This window comes from Vombatus ursinus, unplaced genomic scaffold (assembly GCF_900497805.2).
Source record: "Vombatus ursinus unplaced genomic scaffold, bare-nosed wombat genome assembly UNPS02008614.1, whole genome shotgun sequence".
Taxonomy (NCBI): domain Eukaryota; kingdom Metazoa; phylum Chordata; class Mammalia; order Diprotodontia; family Vombatidae; genus Vombatus; species Vombatus ursinus.
Genome location: NW_020948392.1, coordinates 1090606 through 1111292, shown reverse-complemented (window position 1 = coordinate 1111292; position 20687 = coordinate 1090606). Strand labels below are relative to the sequence as shown.

Here is a 20687-nt window from a genome sequence, read left to right as displayed (position 1 = left end):
GAAGAAGAAGAAGAAGAAGAAGAAGAAGAAGAAGAAGAAGAAGAAGAAGAAGAAGAAGGGCTTCCCAGGTGGTTAGAAAGAGGGATGACTAATGGTATAATTTCATGGTATTGTCGTGAAGTCAAAAGAACTTTAAGAAGTCTTTCAGAACATTGGGTGGATTCAATAGTGATTAATTTATAGAAGGACATGGAAAGGAGATACACAGGATGTGCCAATGTTGATGGATTGTAATCTATATCAGTTGAAGAATCCGCCTAGATAACATGGCAGATTCACAGGGGTATCTTATCATATTTTTGTAGATCTTCATTCATTGCTTTCAATTTTCAGTTTGCTGGCATATGATTTTGCATAGCAATTTCTGATGATTCAGACTATTTTTTTCTCTATTCATGGTGAATTCATTTATTCTGTTTTATGTTGCTCATTTGATTTTCCTCCAGCTTTTTCAGTTGTTAGCTAATTGAATTCATTAGTTTTGTTTGTTTTTAACCAGTTCTTATGAGTTCAGAAAAACTTGGGTACACACATATGAATGTATGGAGAGTAAAGTGATCAGAACAAAAATAACAATTTACAAAATGATTATAATAATGTACAGGGGGAAAAAGCTATGAAAGATTTAAGAATTCTGATCAATATAATGAGCAATCATGATGTCAGAAGATGAAGCATGCTTTCTACATTGTTCAAGAGAGATAGAGAGTAGGAGTGCTGACCAGGGTATACATTTTCATATATGGTAAATGTATTTATTTGTTTGTTTGACTCTTCTTTATTTGTTACAAGAAATAGCTTCTATTTGGAGGGAGGGGTGTTGGGAGGGCTAATGTATATTGATACTGATGAAACAAAAAAGAAAATAAAGGAGAGTGAACAAAAAATTTTTAAAACACACAAAAGAAAACAGAATGAAATTCAGAAGGGGATTCAGACAAGCAGGAGAATCTTGTTGCTATCATGCTGAACTTAATATACTACTAAAAACTGTACCTAATAGAAATTCAGTCTTCCCCTTTGTATATTGACATATTCATGTTTGTTAATGTCATAATAAAAGAAAAAAGTTTTAAGAATAAAATAAAAATGTCTCAGTTTTGTCATTTCACTAGTCTTTTGTTTTTAATTTATCTGTTTCTCTTCTAATTTTCAAGATTGTGTGTGTGTGCTTGCTTTAAGACTGTGTTTACTTATTGTCTAGTTTTTTTAACTTTGTGTTCATTTCCTTATTCTTCTCTTTTTCAATTTTGTTAATATTTTATTTTAGAGATATGTAATTTCTTCTGATGGTCTTCAAATTCATCTTCAAAATTTTGCTATTTGTCTCACTATTATTGTCTTTTACATAGTAAATTAGGTTCTTTGACTCAATCATTATTCACAATAGCATTATTTAGATTATGAGTTTGTATCTTTTGCTTGTGTTCCCTGTATTACATAAATGATTAATGGTATTTTCATTTTGCTATGTGTGTAAAGAAGATGAGGGAGTATAATGGATAGAAAGCCAGCCTTGGAGTCAGTAAGACCAAGCGTTCAAATGCTACCTCTAACATATAACTCTCTGACCATGGACAGTAACTTAAACTCTCAGTGCCCCCAGACAACTCTCAAAGGCTTTAAATAACAGTCAAGTTGCTAATTTGCACTAATAGGAAATGCTATAGCATGCGTTTCCTACATGAATGAAATCGTAGACCTGAGCAAAATAAACAAATATTGTCTATAAAAGAATATTTTTAATATTTCTCTTTTTTACATTTATTTGTGATGTCCTTGTACTCTAGAATAATGGTATCAAACTCAAATAGATGGGGCAGCTAGGTGGTGCAGTGGATGGACCACTGGCCCTGCAGTCAGGAGAACCTGAGTTCAAATCTGACCTCAGACCAAACACTTGACACTTACTAGCTGTGTGACCCTAGGCAAGTCACTTAACCCCAATTACCTAAAACAAACAAAAAAAAAAACTCAAATAGAAATGGAGTTGCTAAACCACATAAAGAATCTCTGCTGCCATGTATTGACTTGGAAAACTACATATTAACATTATCTACATTCTATTGTATTTCAATTTATTTTGTTAAATATTTCCCAATTAGAATTTAATCAGGTACCTGCACATTCAGGAATCTTTCAGTATACCTCAGATCTAGAATATATTTGATTTTTGGTAAATGTACTATGTGTCACTGAAAGACAGCATAACAGCTCTTCATAGACATGGATTCAAGACTCATCTGTGATATATACTGGCTATGGGATGCTGAATAGGTCACTGAACCTCTTGGTGCCCTAGAGCATTATATAAGTTGTAGAACATTATACAGTCAGCATTGCACCACCATGGACAAGTCCATCAACTTCCCAGGCTTAGTTTCATTATCTGTCTAATGGGGATAATTATACCTGTAGTTAGCTATCTCACAGGGTGGCTAATGAGGATCTGATGAGATAATACATAGAAAGAACTTTGTAATCTTAAAACACTACTGACATTTAAATTTGTGGGCCAAATATATCTTTGTTCCAGCTATAAAATTCTGTGATAGTAAGCTCTCAAATCCTTTCTTAATGTTGTCCTTGGTAAAGTATAACCACAACCAAATCACCAGGCAGTTAGATATTCTTAGAATTTTAGATGAGTAGGCACAAAAACTGGCATAAAGGGAAAGTACTTTATCTACAATATAAACTTAATTTCTCAGTACCTCACTTTCTTTGTCTCTAAAATTAAGATAATAATGCTTCCTGCAAGCTGCCATGTACTAGACTATAAAATTAATCTTCCTGAAGTCTAGATTTGACCATGTGACCTTCACTATTCAATAACTCCATTGGCTCCCTACCATTTCAAGGATCAAATAAAATCCCAATTGGAATTCAAAGTCTTTCATAACCTGGACCTCTCCTACCTTTCCAGTATTTATGCGCATTGCTCTCACATTCTCTGCCATTCAGTAATCCTGGCTTCCTTGCTATCCCTTAGACAAGACACTCTGTCACCCACCTCCAGGCATTTTCATTGTCTATCCTCCATGCCTGAAATGTTCTTCCTCACCATTTCCATCTCCTGACCTTACTGATTTCTCTCAAGTCATAGTTAAATATTTCTTTTGATAAGAAGTGCTTCCTGATTCCCCCTTAATGTTGGCTCTTCTTTCTTCTGGTTATTTCTAATTTATCCTGTTTATAATTTATTTATACATAGTTGCTTATATATTGTCTCCTTATTAGTTTCTTGTGAACAAGAAATGTTTTTGCCTTTCTTTGTATACCCAGCACAGTGCCTGAAATGTGGTAGGCACTTATTATCTGACTGCCAACCAAACTGAAGAGGAATAAATTTTTAAAAAAATCTGAAACCATCAGCAAGCATTATTTGTATTGGGGATAAGCTAGAAGCCTTCTCAGGAGGAGCAAGTGTGAAACAAGGATGTCCACTGTCACTAATATTATTCAATATTGTATTGGAAATTCTAGCAATAATAATAAGAGAAGAAAAAAACATAGAAGAATTCAGAATAGGGAATGAGGTAATAAAACTATCTCTTTTTGCTAATAATATGATGATATGCTTAGAAAATCTCAAAGACTCAACTGAAAAGTTAGTTGAAACAATTAATAATTTTAGCAAAGTAAGAGGATATAAAATGAATCTACATGAATTGTCAGCATTCCTATATATCATAAAATACCTTGCAAGAGGAGATGGTAAGAGATACCCCATTTAAAATAACTCTAGACAGTATAAAATATGTGGGATTACTCCTGCCAAAACAAACCCAGGAATTATATAAACAAAATTATATCAAAAACCTTTTTATACAAATAAAATAAGATTGAAATAATTGGAGAAATAGTCATTGTTCATGAATAAGCAGGGCTAATATAACAAAAATGACAATTTTACCTAATCGAATTTATATGTGCAATGCCATCCCAGTTAAATTAGTAAAAAACTTTTACTGAATTAGAAAAAAATAACAAAATTTACTTGGAAGAATAAAAAGTAAAGAATATCAAAGGAACTAATGAAAAAAATGTAAAGGAAGGAGGTTTAGCAATACCAGATCTTAAACTATATTATGAAACAATCATTATCAAAATTATCTGGTGTTGGCTAAGAAATAAAAAGGTAGATCAATGGAACAGAGTAGACATGCAATTTACAGCAGGAAATAAATATAGTAATCCTGTATTTGACAAGTGTAACTACTTAAGATTTTGGGATAAGAATTCATTTTTTGGTAAAAAAAAATGTTGGGAAAACTGGAAAGCAATATGGTAGAAATTGGGTATAGACTAGTATCTTCCACCATTTACCAGGATAAGGTCAAAATGGATACATGTCCCAGATATAAAGAGAGATGTTAAAAGAAAATTGGAAGAACATGGAACATATTGTTTATCAGACTTATGATAAGCAAACAAGTTATGAGTAAGGAAGATACAGAGAGCAGAATGAGGTATAAAATTGGTAATTTTGATAACATTAAATTTAAAATGTTTTGTACAAATAAAACAAATGCAGCCAAGATCAGAAGGAAAATGGAAAATTAGGGAAGAAATGTATAAACAATTTATCAGACAAAGTTGTCATATCTCAAATATATAAAGAATTTTGTAAAATCTATAAGAATACAAGTCACTCTCCAATTAATAAATGGTCAAAGGTTATGAACAGGCAATTTTCCAATGAAGAACTTAAAAATGTATAATCATATGAAAAAATGTTCTAAATCATTATTGATTAGAGAAATGAAAATTAAAACAACATCAAGATATCATTTTAAGCCTCCCAGATTGGCTAAAACAATTGAAGGGGAAAGCAATGAATGTTGGAGTGGATGTGGAAAAATTGGGACAGTAATTCATTGTTGGTAGAATTGTGAACTGATCCAGCCATTTTGGAGAGCAATCTGGAATTATGCCCAAAGAGTTATTAATGCCTATCCCATTTGACCCAGCAATACCACCACTAAGTCTCTTTCCTAAGATAATTAGAGGAAAAGGAAAAGAACCAATGTGTTCTAAAATATTTATATCAGCTTTCTTTGTAGTGGCAAAGAACTGGAAATTGTAAGGATGCCTGTGAATTAGGGAATGGCTGATCAAGTTGTGGCATATGATTGTGACAGAATATTACTGTGCTATAAGAAATGATAAGTTCAATGATTTTAGAAAAACATGGAAAGATTTGTACAAAATAATGAAAAGCAAAATGAGCAGAACCAAGAGAATGTTGTATATAGCAATAGCAATATTGTTTTAAGAACAACTTTGAGTAAGTCATTTTGATTATTATAAATACCCAAATTAACTGTAAAGGACATATGAAGGAAGAGGCTATCTGCATCCAGAGAAAGAACTGATATATAGAAGTATGTATAGAATGATTTTATATGCATATGCATATTTGTATCTAATGATAGCAATCTGTAGGCTGGGGGTGAGGAGGGAAGAAAAAAAGGAAAAACAAACAAACTTACATGATAACTTTATTATATATTTGAAAGGAATATGAAATTGTATATGATAGGTCTGCAGTTTCATGTGTAATCATCTTTCTTTATTATACTATGTTATGGAAATGCTTGCTTTATTCCATAAATTAAAAACCAAATAAATGAAAATTTAAAAAAAAATTCATAGTCTGGTGGAAAAAGCCTCTGAGCTTAGAACAGAGATCTGGGTTTGAGTCTGGATTTCATCATTTATTAGTGGTCATGTGACTTTGGGGGTAAGTCACATAACTTCTCAGACAGTATTTCTTTATAAATGGAGACAAATGCTTTCATTTTCTCTCACAGTGTGGTTTTGAGAAGAAAGAGACAATGTATGTGGACACATCACATGAATACATGCTATTATAACAAAGTGCTCGGAATTAATCAGGTTACAGGCATTAAAAATCCAGAAGTTTTTTTTTCTAGAATCTGGATTATCTCCTGAAATTGTGCCTAGGCAAATCAATTATTATAATGTAACAAGTTATTCATAAAATTAAATGAGAAGCAATTTCCTGGCCTGTGTCTAACTCTGCCCTTTTCCCACTTCATCTCTATTTTATAACATAGCCCCAAAGGGTGATTTGGTTTTGTTATTTAAAAGTAGAGATATAAATGAGTTTATTCACTCAGTTTTTTTTGAAGGTCGGAGATGGCTACTCAAAGTTAGTTCTTTCTGTTCTTAGTGTTTCTAACCTAACTGATCTTTTTGTTACTCTAAGTTTAAAATTTCTTGAAGGAAAACAATTTTCATAGACTGAAGGGCTTTTCATAACAGGACAAAGCATTGGTAATTGCTTTTTTAAAAATCATTTTAGAATAAAATAGGTAACAAGACTAAATTTTCAAACATGCCATACAACTAAAGTCGTCAATTTCTTACTTGGGTATTTATTATAATTCAAGGTTAACCTGGGCTTTCTTTATTCTAAATTTCCATCCTGATGTCAGCTAGATGACACAGTGGAAAGAGAGCTGAGTCTGACATCAGGAAGACTTGAGTTCCTATCTGGCTTCAGACACTAGCTATGTGACCTTGGGTAAGTCACTTAACCTTTGCCTCTGTTTCCTCAACTGTTAAATAAAGTAAATAGCACCTATCTTTCAGGATTGTTATAAGGATCAAATGAGGTATTGTTTAAAATTATTAAAAGTCCTTATCACAACTCCTGGCACATAGTAAGTGCTATCTAAATGTTAGCTATTGTTATTATTATGACTGATGATGGAATCTGCATTTGTAGTTTTCAATTGCTGTGGCATGCAAACAAGTACTAGAAAGACTTCAAGTACAGACCAGTTGATGGCTTATCTCTGTCGTATAATGACTAGACACATCTTGGCCAGGAAGGCTCCTCACATGACAAGTTTTCACCTTCAAATTTTTTGGCCAACCGCACAATCAGGGAATCATGGAATCTCAAACGTGGGAAGGATCTCAGCAACCATTTAGTCTGACTAATTGTAATCAAGGATCTCTTTCACAGCATTCTCAATAAGTAATCATGCAGTCATTGCTTGAATACTTCAAGTGAGGGAAAATCCGCTATCTCCTGAGATTGCCTGTTCCCCTTTTGGACAGTTCTAATTACTACACAATTTTTCTGTGTATCAAAACTAAATAAGTTACACAGCAACTTCTATTCATTGCTCCCAATTCTGCCCTCTGGGGCCAAGCAGAATAAATATACTAAGCCCAAGAGTTGTTGTGAGCTTTGTCAGTGACAAGAGTATCCACACTGATGAAATTGCAGCTATTTTATGTATTAAAATACTTTGGGATGGGAAAGAGGAAGTCCAGGAGAGGAGCATTAGCCATGAACCAAAGGTACCTTACTCTTTTCACTCCCAACTGTCTGCCTTTTGAAAATTTCTTCTTTTAGAATTAGAGCTACAAGGGAATGTGAAAAGTAGGTTAAAGTTATATATATAGTTATATACATGTATATGTATATATGTATATGTATAAAATATATACATACATATACATATGTATATGCACATACATATATACATTATATATATACACATACATGTATTTGTGTGTGTATGGGGATGCAGGCACTATACAGTCAGTATACAACAGAGGTCCTATGGACTCTACAGTATAATATTTTTAAATTAATAAAATAAATACATAGCATTGCAAAGGAAACAAATGATACTGAAGATGCATTTTTTTTCCTACTTTGTTTACCCATTTAGGTTGCCTACTTAAGCTAAAATTTGGATCCTAGGTTAAAAACTCCTCATATTGAGTAAAACCAGAATTTAGAACAAATTTATTTCAGACTAGAGCTATAGATACATTCAGATAAATGACTATGAAAAATAACTTCATTCTTCAGAATATAAAAGGTTTATAATGAATATTTTGGAGGTGCTAGCTATTGTTATTATTATGACTAATTATGGAATCTGCATTTGTGGTTTTCAATTGCTGTGGCATACAAACAAGTACTAGAAAACCTTCAAGTACAGACCAGTTGGTGGTTCATCTCTGTCATATAATGACTAGACACATCTTGGTCGTGAAGGCTCCTCACATGACAAGTTTTCACCTTCAATTTTTTTGGCCAACCGCACAATCAGGGAATCATGGAATCTCAGATGTGGGAAGGATCTCAGCTAAAGGAACAATGATATCTATATGAGCAAAAACTATTAACATTGGAGTAAAACATATAGAGAAAATTTAAAGATCATAGGTCTTTCAGAAGGACAAAATGAATTGAAAATACTGAAAGCCATACTATAGGAAATAATTTAACAATTCTACCCAGAATTTCTGAACACTGCAAACAAAGGAAAACTGAATAATATAGGACTATTTTATACCCACTCAAGTGTATTAATTGACTTCACAATGAAACTTGCAAAAAGGTTCTTCATATAGAAATACCATTAGTGCACTACATACAATTACTGATTTGTATACCGTTTGGTTGAAAGGCCTGACAGAAACTGGGCATAGACTAATATTTTATACCATTTACAAAGATGAGGTCAGAATGGATACATAACTTAGATATAAAAGGAGATATCGTGAGGAAATAAGAAGAACGTGGAACGTATTATTTATCAGATTTATGGATAGGTGAACAATTTATAAATAAGCAAGAGAGAGAAAGCATAGGTATAAAGTGGATAATATCAATTACATTAAGTTAAAAGGTTGTGTACAAATAAAACTAATGTAGCCAAGATTAGAAGGAAAGCAGAAAATTGGGGGAAAATTTGTAGACAGTTTATCAAATAAAGGTCTCATATCAAAAATATATAAAGAACTTTGTCAAATCTATAAGAATATGAGTCATTCCCCAACTGATAAATGGTGAAAAGGATATGAACAGGCAGTTTTCTGATGAAGAATCAAAACAATTTATAGTCATACAAAAAATTTTCTAAACCATTATTGAGGAAAGAAACACAAATGAAAACAACCATGAGATATCATTTCAGATTGGCTGAAATTATTGAAGGGTAAAGCAGCAAATGTTGGAGAGGACGCAGAAAAATTGGGACACTATTTCATTGTTGGTGGGATTTTGAACTGATCCAACCATTTTGGAGAGGAATCTGGAATTATGCCTAAAGATTTATTAAACTACCTATACCCTTTGTCCCAGCAATACCACTACCAGGAATATTTCCAAAGATGATTAAGGAAAAAAGGAAAAAAAAAACCTATATGTTTTAAAACATTTAGAGCAGCTCTCTTTGTGGTGGCAAACAACTGGAAATTACAGGGTTGCATATCAATTGGGGAATGGCTGAACAAGTTGGGATATATCATTATGAAAGAATACTACTGTGCTATAAGAAATGATAAGCTCTGAGAAAAGTGAGGTGGCACAGTGGATAAAGCATGGGCCCTGGAGTCAAGAGGACCTGAGTTCAAATCTGACCTCACACACATGATATTTACTAACTGTGTGACCCTGGGCAAGTCACTTAAGCCCATTGCCTAGCCAAGAAAAAAAAAAGATAAGCTCAGTGATCTTAGAAAACCACGGAAAGACTTGCATAAAATAATGAAGAGCAAAATGAGCAGAGCCAAGAAAACATTGTACACAGTAACAACAATATTGTTTTAAGAATCACTTTGAGTAAATAAGTTTTTTTGACTATTATAAATACCCAAATTAACTATAAAGGACATATGAAAAAAGATACTATCTGTATCCAGAGAACTGAAAAACAGAAGTATGTATAGAATAATTTTACATATATATACATATATGCATATATATACACACATATATATGTATATATATCCATTTGTGACTAATGGTAGATATCTCTAGAGCAGAGTTGGGGAGGGCAGAAAAAAAGGAGAAAAAAGAAATTAACATGATAATTTTGTTGTGTAATTGAAAGGAATAGCAAGCTGTGCATAGTAGATTTACAATTTCATGTACAGTCATCTTTTTATCGTACTATGCTGCAGGAATACTCATTTTATGCCATAAAAATGTATTAATGTAATAAAAAAAAGAAAGCACTGAGTTTCTCCATGGCAGGTCAAATATACCTTTCGTGTTCCAAGGGCCCACCCAGAAGCCCAAGGAAGTAGCTTTCTATATTGCCTAGAAAAGACTGAGCTGAGACAGATTTAGTAAAGAATGAAAAAAAGTGAAAGTCAAAGTCCTTTATTGAAAAGTATATGTGGGGTCAGAAGTCCTGGGTTTAAATTGTGCCTCTGTGATTCTATAGGTATATGACCGTGGACAAATCAGTTCCTCTCTCTAGGTTTTAGGTTCCTTATCTGGGGATTTATTACCTAGGAAATGAAAAATTAAGCACAGACCATTCCCTAAAGGAAATGAGTCATTCTAAGCAGGTGCTTTTCCAGGATTAGAATGGTTATTCATACTGGTTACAATGGTTAAGAAACAAAATAATATAGAGAAACAGAAAAAAGAAATCAATATTTCATAATCCTACCAGGAGGGGGAAACCAGCAGCCTCGAGGCCACATGTGGCCCTCTAGGTCCTTGGGTGGGGGCTTTTGACTAAGTCCGAGTTTAACAGAACAAATCCTTTCATTAAGGGGATTTGTTCTGTAAGGTTTGTATTCAGTCAAAGGGCTGCACTTGAGGACCTGGAGGGCCACATGTGGCCTCGAGGCTGCAGGTGCTCCACTCCTGCAACTCACAACTACTGAGGCAAGAAAGATTTTTAAGACCACCAAACTGTACAACTATTTTCAAAGGACACTTAAATTGCATGTAAAATAATTATTTTTCCATGTACTTGAAGTCCCCTTGAACAAAAATCATTCCTAAAGCCTTGTCCTTTGACATTTGGCTTCATGAAAATTTGCTTTTCTCTAAGGAGATAGTTGGATGTTAATAGAGTGCCACTGCTAACCGTGAGTCAGTTGTCTCTCCGTGTCTCTCTCTGTTTATATCTCATTCCCTGCATCTCTGTCCATCTCTGTCTGTCTCTCTGTGTCTGTCTGTCTCTTTGTGTCTCTGTCTTTTCTCTCTCTCTTCTTTCTGCCTCTGTCTATCTGTGCCTGTCTATCTGTCTCTTTCTGTCTCTCTCTTTCTCCCATCCTGTCCTGCCTTGACCCAAATCTGGGACCCATTACTCTGTTGTGTGGCATCCAGCTTCTTCTGGTTTTCTTCTGCTTCCTTCTCCTCACTCTCCTCATTACCCTTCTATTTAATAGAAAAAACAAGGTCTCAGCATAAATGGTTGCCGGGCAAAAGTTGAGGAACTCACATGAAGCTCTGACTTTATCTAAAGTAAGAGCATTTTACATCTACTATAGTGAGGAAATGCACAAAATAATAATCTCTTTTTCCCAACAACCTCATCATGTACTTCTCTGGTCTGGCCTGTGATCTGGGATAGCTTATGATGTCTAGGCCTAAAGCAGAAAGGACCAGGCCAGAGCTAAGTCACTCAGGAAACTAACACATCTGTTTGCCTCGTGGTATTAGTCACTCATTTTCTAGGGTAATAAATAATAACACAAATTAAAAGCAATTTCTTCATCAGCTAAGCATTGTGAAAAAAGGCCTCTGATTGACTTATAAGAGGTTTTTTTTTTTTTGGAACAATCTACAATTTAATTAATTGTGTGACTTGGGACTCAGCCAAATAAATGATTTGTTATAAATACAAATCACACTCTGTAAACACAGGGGTTTGACCAGTGTTGACTTCCTGGATGTTCAGCTCTGAACTTTACCAGGCCAGAGACACTATAGGGACAGGATATGAATTTGACATTAGAGTTGCTGTCAAAGGTTTGAATGTGACTTGAATGTTTATAAGCCCAGCCGCCCTGCTGTAATCTTACAGCAGACTTGACAATTTCTAATGCAATTTTCCCATCCGACCACTAATCAGCCCTTTAGCTTGTCTCCTCTCCAGCCTTATCTACCAATTATATCATTATCACACAAGCACTGAGTCATAGCCCACTCATTCAACAGTTTAACAAATGCTTTGAGGAATTAAAAAGAAGGAGCCTAAAAAATGGAAAAATAAGACCTAAGATTCTAGACCATTTCTAGCTTTGCAGAGAATTGGATTTGAAATGAGAGGACCTAGGTTCTAACTCAAGTTCTACTGCTTAAGTTATTTTTAGGTAAGTTGCTTCTCTCTTCATTTGAGTCTCCCCATCTGTTAAACTAGGAGGTTAGATTTCACTAGCTCTCTAAGGTCGCCTCCAATTCAAATCCTATGATCCAATGAAATTGTCAAATATAATTTTGCGACATACAGGAAGTTTTGCCATCTCATATCCTGAGCTCATACTCTCCTCACACCAGTGTCAGAAGGATGATTCCATGGACAGCCTGAAGGAAATAAAAAATCTAATCAATAAACATTTATTAAAGAGCTACCATTTAAACACGATGTTAAATGATAGGAGCACAAGCATGAAAATTATGCCATACCAGTGAAACTGATACTTCTCTATGACTAGGAGGAATGCATACTGAGGATGAAGTTTTGTTGGCCTCAAAGAAAATTCCTTAGCTTGTCATAATCCACATAACGCCTTCCCCTCATCTTAGAGAAAATACATCTCACAGATCCTGAGAAGTGAGGAAGGGGGATTACAGAGTGCCACTGCTAACCATGAGTCTGTCTGTCTCTCCGCATTCCTCTCTGTTTATATCTCATTCTCTGCATCTCTGTCCATCTCTGTCTGTCTCTCTGTGTCTGTCTGTGTCTGTCTCTTTGTGTCTCTGTCTTTTCTCTCTCTTCTTTCTGTCTCTGTCTATCTGTGCCTGTCTATCTGTCTCTTTCTGTTCCTCCGTGGCAATCTTTGACATTCAATTCAGGAAGTTGAGGAAGCAAGGTGAGAATGACTGGAAGAAGACAGTTAACATGAAAGAACTGATAGTAGACACCTCTCTGCTTTAACACTATCTTGTGACCCTGAAAAAGTTGTAAAAGTCTCTCAGTCTCAGTTTCCTCATCTGCAAAACAAGGAGGTTGAAGTATCACAGCGTCATGGAATTTGAGAATCGGAAGGGACCTCAGCAGTCATCTGGTCTAATCTGTGCATGAAAGAAGTTTCCGCTAGAATATACCCAAGACCTGTGCTGTGCAAGTGATCATGTAGCCTCTGCTTAAAGATTTCCAAGGAGAGCAATCAGCTACTTCTCTCAAACGCTCTTATCGTTAAGATTTTTTCCCTAACATCTAGCCAAAAGGAGCCTCTTTGAAACTTCCACCTAGTAGTGCTGGTGCTACTTGCCGGGGCCAAACAGAACGTGTCTAAACTGTCCTCTGACATGAAAACACTTCATATATTCGAAAAGAGAAATCATTCCCCACTCCCTCCTACTGGAATGGATGATGCATAAGAAAGCATTTATTAAGCATTTACTGTGTTCCAAGCACTGTGCTAGGCACTGAGGATACAAACACAAAATCCTTGCTCTTGAGGAGCTCATGTTCTAATAGGGAAAGATGACACATGTGGAAGAATTCAGCTGTAGAGCTGATAGAAAGGCCTACATTCCTAGGGGTACTGCAGCAAGGTGGATGGCAAGGTCCAAGAGTCCTAAAGATGCATTAGGAAGTCTGCCCTAAAGGGCAGGAGTTTTGGAGGAGTGCACCGTTAAAAAGGAGGGAATGGATCCAGGGGCATCCTGGTAAATATTTAACAAATGTCTTTCCAGAGGATATACTTTTAAGTTAAATTTGCAATATTAACATTTATTAAGTCAACAAATCAATAAAACAATAAATTCATGATTCATAGCTTAATTGCTCACACTGAAAATTTGATAACTGACTCTGGAGAACCTGTTTGAGCTGGCTCTAGCATACCCCTAAGTACCGTAGCAGAATTGGGATTCAGGGTTCCCTCCAGCACAGGTGAAAATAAGGGAAGGAAAGATGTAAAGCAAGGAAGGAAAAATAGAGCTAGTTAAGAAGGTTGGGATGGGCTCTGAGGTGAGAAAACCCTCTCAGAATCCTCATGGGGCCTGAGGCAAAGGGCAGGGGGCAGGGTGGACCTCCTGAGCACCACTCCTGGCTAGAGCCCTCCAGAAAGTACTAATAAACTTCTCTTCTCCAGACTAAACATCCCTGGTTCATTCAAGGTTTCCTCATACGACATGGACTTGCCATCCTGAATGTACACTGCTTTGTGTTATCCAGTTTGTCAATGGCCTTCATAAGCTGTGGAGTTCACAGGTGAAAACGAAAACAATACTTCAGATGAGTTTTGAAGAAGGCAAAACAATGAGACATTGTCACTTCTGTATTCCTAGAAGCTATGCCTCTCCAAATGCATTACAAGTTCTTATTAGCTTTTTTGGCAGTCATATCATGTGACTTGCAATCCACCAAAACCCTTAAATCTTTATCAGAGAAGCTGTGGTCTGAATAGTTGATTTATAAGATCCTTTCCAGTAAGAAAATTCTGTGATTGGACTCTGAAATTTAGAGCCAGGACTGTGGAGTTGAATTTTTGATTTTTAAAAAAATTCTATTTTCCATAATCTGATTTCCTTCAGACTCCAGCAACCAAGCAGACAATATCACATGGAATCTAAGTAGTGTTTCTGATGACATGATAATATGCCAGAAGGCAATCTGTTTGAGACAGAGCAATCCACATCTATGTACTCAACACACATAAGTGAGAAAAAGATATAGAGACAGAGACTGATAACTATCTAAATAACACAACTATTCATTTAAAAAACTGTCAACAAATAAATGGAAAACATTTATTAAGCGTATACTATGTACAAAGTACTGTACTAAGTGTTAGAGATACAAATAGAAAAGCAAAACAGTCTCTTTTGTTAAGAAACTAATATTCTAATGGGGGAAACAACAAATAAAAAGAGGTTTTAGCTATAAGTCAAATGAAAGGTCCTGTGTATGTTAGAAAGCAAGAGCAAAGCAAATGGTAATTCATCTTATTTAATGTCATTTACTTTATCAGTAAAAATGTTTATTTTTACCTGATTGTCAAAATTGCATCATTTCTGATGCCGAAACATTTTACGGTGCCAAGGACTTCAGAAGCAAGAATTTTCTTTTTCAGGTCTTCAATAGTTCGTATGTAGTTGTAGGCTGAGGAGTTTCTGCAGAAAATTTCCCCAAGGGTTGCTTCTCTTGATGATGACTGCAGGGACTGTTCTAATTGCAGGAAAGTGATAACAGGAAATATTTCTACTCCTAGGGATCTTAGGCTATGAGGCAGTCAGTCGATAGTTGAGGTTGGTGATTATAAGGAAGATGGGCATCTTCTCTACAGCGAATTCCTCCCCTCCATTTGTGACACTGGGGCTTAGATTGGAAGAAGCCAGTGCCAGTAGCTGAAGAGGGCCGCTAATTTTCCCAAGGTTCTTGGACTCAGAATATTACACTATCTGTATTAGGGTTTGAGGGAAGATGGTGGCCACATAATGACAGTGGTTGATTTGCTTGGAACATGCCAAGCATCCCATCCTCGCTTTCCTTACCCTTAATATAAAAAGAAGCTTTGTAAAGTATTGAAAGAATGCCAAACAATTCATGCACATAAAAGTTCACCAAAAATCATCCATGTTGTAAACCAGCAACCTGAACCATCAGAAATACCCCAAATCCAATAGGAGATTTTTAATTTTTTTACTTGGCTCTCTAAGATAACTATAAATGAAATGTTCTTTTAATTTTCCTGGATGAATCAAAGGGCAAAGTTTTCACAATGGAAGAGCTAGAAGTATAGCCTAGGATTCTTACCTACTGTCCCCCAGTTAAGAACATTAACTTAGATCTTGCCTTCTGTGTGACATTGAATATGAATTCACTATTGATTGGAGTTCAGCTTTAGATATATGCTATTCCTATTTTAAAAGCATAGTATCTGTGGACATCTGGTTATCTTTTTTATAAGTTGCCTTTGATATCTTTTCCTTTATCTTCAGTACAAAATAAATATAATGGCCATCCTAAATCCTTTATTATTGAGTTCCATGTGTACATAATCCTACAAACCTATACACTGTGTGTGCATAGGGGGTGGTAGAAGCACAGTGGAAGCAAAAATACTAAACACCATGTCTCCATCTTCATGGACTGTAATTGGGACAAGTCACATATGTGAAGAATTAACATTATATGACATGTTAAATAACATGACATTAAATGTCAATAAAATACATCTGAGGGAATTAGGAAGAGATGAGGTCAATGTGGGCTCTTAGAATGGTTGAGAAATATATCATTATTCCAGGAGATATTGAAGGATAGATAAAATTTGGACAAGAGGACATTTCAATGACAAGTCTATAGCATGAACAAAGGCTGGAATGTTCAGGATACATTTACATTGTGTGAATCAGGAAATGACAAGAAATAAGGCTGGAAAAGGGCTAAGGCCAACTTGAAGGGGTTTTTTACTTGTAGGCTGAGGAAATTGGATTTTATTTTGTAGGCACTGCAGAGCACTTTTTGAGAAAAGAATATTATGAATACACTGTTTTAGAAAACAATCTAGCAGCAATACAACAGACTGTAATTGATGGAGAGGTACTAGAGACAAAGAAACCAGTAGGAGTCTCTTTGTAGTAAGTTAGGTATGTTGCTAGGCATCAAAACACTAGCATGGCATCAGTGGGAAGGTCAAGTAAGGTATGCTTGTGAGAGATTTCACAGGAAGAAATTCCATCAAGTATTAAGAGAAATGGGAGTTTGAAAGAAAGGGAAGAATAAAAAATAAACCTCAGTCCTCCAGTCTTTGTAAAAGTAGAATGGAGGTTACCATTTACAACAATGGGAAAACTGAAGAAAGGAAATTGTTGATAAAGATGAGAAGTTTGGTTTCTTCTAACCAGCAGAGACTTTCAAAAGGTAACTGACTACCTTTGTAAAATGTACCAGTTACGACAAGTCAGCCTCCTTGATTTTCATGACAGAGATGGTGACCAGATTTCCAAATCAAGGAAAAATGACTCGATCAGTTAAAATATGTCTGTTTTTTTCCTGTACTTGTCTTTCTTTCATCTTAATTTACCCACGAGCTGAATGAATACATGCACACAGCATTGACTCTCTGACTTTACAGAGAATTCTTTTTTTAAATTTCTGTCGCATTTCCCATTATTTTTTCCCTTGATCATTGCCATATTGGGCGAAACCTTGACTACAAAACATTTTTGAAAATGATGAATCTCATTTGCCGACAACATTACCCATTATTATTGCAGCCTGATGAATGTACTCAGAGAATAATGGGGCTTAGGGCTTTGTTGATGTTTTTAATACTACTGAGCCTTAATTATTTTCAGAATTTGACATTAAGTTATCTCGAATTTATATGTGCGTGTGTGTGTGTGTGAGTGTGTGTGTGTGTGTGTGTGTGTGTGTGTGTGTGTGTGTGACCTTAGATAAGTCCCACCTCTCTGGAACACAGTTTGTTTATTTGTAAATGGTAGGAGTTGAGCTAGATGATCCTTAATGTCCCTTCCATCTTTAAGTCCTATGAACTATTATCTAGATACTGAAGCCTAGTAGAATATTTCTCTCAAACTTTGCTTATGTACTCAACTTTGGTTCCAATTTTACCAGGCTATCTTTGGGGGTAATTTAATACTTAAAAAAATACAGGAAAGTGAAGGAGAGCATCAACCTTCAAACAAATAGTTATAAACTTCCAATTAGCTAAACTAATGAAACAAATGTTCATATTAGAAATGTGGGAAAATTCATGCAGTAAATGTCAAATCTATTTTTAAATATCTCCAAATAAAGAAAATATGGCAAAAAAATGTTGAAAACATTTTAAAACAATTAAGGGAAAAAATTAACTTCCTCCAAAACTAAACTCATTCCAAATTAAGGACAGCCTTTATGGTACAACCCAAGACCCTGAAAGTAACTAGCTGGTCTTATTTGTAACAAATATTAAATCTATTATATTATCTTATTTATGTAAATATAGTATATAAAATATACTATGTCAGATTTTTCTTTACAATCTGTGAATTATACTATATAGTAACGAACTATGATGGTGATGGAATAGTAAAAACAGTTCCCTCCCTAATGATGCTCCATCTTAAAGAAAATGTTAAAAAGCATATGCTTACTGCTTAATAATAAACACATATATTTTTCTGCCTTCATATATGTATATATGCATAACATTATCATATATACATATGCATCTTTACACATGTGTATATTTATGTATGTAAATTTATACATATATGAGTTTTTTTATAAATATACTGTGGAACCTCACTTGAGGTCATGGTGTGGCATATCTGGGTGTGCCTGTGTTGAACACACTGGTAGTCGTAGAGTGCCCTGTGTAGTAGTTTGTTCTTAGATCTAGAAATTTTGAAAGTTTCATCCTCATCAAAGTGAATGTATTTTTTCCTTCTGTCTCAAGGAATCATCTGGTGTTCTAGTTTTTTTATATAAACTTAATTGAACCCTGGTTAGTCATGATTAATCATGGTCATAGCTATGACTTTTTAAATAGGAGAGAAGAATTAGGACCTTTATTAAGTAACTTACTTCTTATATCAAGGGGTTATGCCTAGCAGGGGTGAGGAACCTGTGGCCTCAGACCACATGTGGCATTTTAAGTTCTTGGGTGTGGCCTTTTGACTGAATCCAAGTTTTATAGAACAAATCCTTTTATTACGGGGGTTTATTCTATGAAGTTTAGATTCAGTCAAAGGGCCACACTTGAGGACCTAGAAGGTCACATGTAGCCTCGAAGCCACAGGTTCCCCACCCTCGTGGTTTTTTCTCTGTGGATGCTCTCACTACTAAAGAAGATATTCATTGATTTTTTAAAGGTATTGATCTTTTTAATATTATTTCAAAACTTATTTTACCATCACCCATTGATAGCAATTATACATGAAAAGTCATGAAAAATTATTTCCCTATTTGCCATGTTGCAAAAAAGCAGGAAAAATAAAGTTAAATAATATGCTTCAATGTACACTCAGATTTTATCAGATCTCTCCCTCCCTCCCTCCCTCTCTCTCTTTCTCTCTCTCTCTCTCTCTCTCTCTCTCTCTCTCTCTCTGGAAGTGGACAACATTTTTCATCACAGGACCTTTGAAATTGTCTTGGATAGTTGTCTTGAATAGAGTAGTTATGTCTTTCATAATTGCTCACCATTACAATATTGCTATTACTATGTACAAAGTGCTCTTGGTTCTGCTCACTTAACTTTGCATCAGTTGCAATGTTTCCCCAGGTTTTTTCTTTTTTAACCCATTCTCCTCATTATGGAGCACAAAAGTTTTATATCACAATCACATACCACAACTTGTTGAGCCATTCCCCAATTAATGGGGGACACCTCGAGGGTGTGCAGAGCCTTCCCTCAGACAAATTTCCAATTCTTTGCCACCACAAAAAGAGTTGCTATAAATAATTTTGTACATATAGAAATGCTTCCCTTATCTTTGATCACTTTGTGACACAGACCTAGAAGTGGCATTGCTGGGTCAAAGGGTATGCCAAGCTTTATACCCTTTGGGCCTAGTTCCAAACTGTTTTCCAGAATAGCTTGACCAACTTCCTCTCCCTCTCCCTCTACTCCAACAGAGGATCAGTGTCCCTATTTTTTCCACATCTCCAGAATTCATAAATTCCCTTTTCTATAATATTAGCCAAATTGATAGGTGTGAAGTACCTCAGAATTATTTTGATTTGCATTTCTCTAATTATGACTAATTTTTAAGAGTCATAGTGGCTTTATTGGGGACAGACAGAAAGTACCAGGGGATTAGGAGTTGGCATTGGGGCACTCCTTCTTGCCAAAGGTGGGCACTACGCTGACAAAGCATCACTTGTATTGCATTCTCTTCTTAGCACACCCAATCTTCTTCTTCTTCATCTCCTGCCTGGCCACCTTAGGTGTCTGACCCCTCACTTTTCCACCTCGGGCCAAAGAGCCATGGACTTTACCTCCTAGCATTTGAGCAGCCATTTCCAGAGTGGACAGAGGCTCCACCCCGCACTGCCCCAAGATGGCTTCATCCTCTTAGAGCCACCTAGAAACAGGACCTGGTCCTTGGGGAAAGGAGGCCCTCCAGGGATGCTACGTGGGCCTTGATCTGGGCAACGGCCTCCTGCCTGGTCACGTCGAGGGTGTGCAGAGCCTTCGCACAGACAAACAGCTGCATAGTGGCAACTCAGCCATGCTAGTCCTGCTTCTGTCACAGCAAAGATGGAAACTAGAAAGCTATAGAGCATTTTTTGATGTGACTATTGATAGCTTTGATTTCTTTTTCTAAAAACTACTTGTTCATATCACTTGACACATCACTTCAGGAATGGCCCTTAATTTTATAAATTTGGTTCAGCTCCCTGTATTTTTAGAATGTAAAAATTTTCTCCGTTTCCTGATTTCATTCTAATTTTGGCTACAATGGTTTGTTTGTACAAAACCACTTTTTTTAATTTGATGTAATCAAAATTATTCATTTCTACTTTTTGGGATCATCTTTGACTTTTTTTGGTTATAAACTATTCCCTTATCCATATATCTGACAAGTACAGTTTTCCATTATCCTCCAATTTACTTATTTATCACCCTTTTTATGTTTGAATCATGTATCCATTTTGATATTTTTTGGTATATGGTGTGAGATGTTGGTCTATGCCTTTATTCTGTCAAAGTGCTTTCCAGTTTTTCTGAACAATTTTTGTTAAAATGGTGAGTTCTTG

General features: G+C 35.4%; 1 pseudogene; it reads right to left on the bottom strand.

Moving 5' to 3' along the window:
• Positions 1–19743: 19743 nt before the first annotated feature.
• Positions 19744–20143, bottom strand: LOC114034227 (annotated as a pseudogene).
• Positions 20144–20687: the final 544 nt, after the last annotated feature.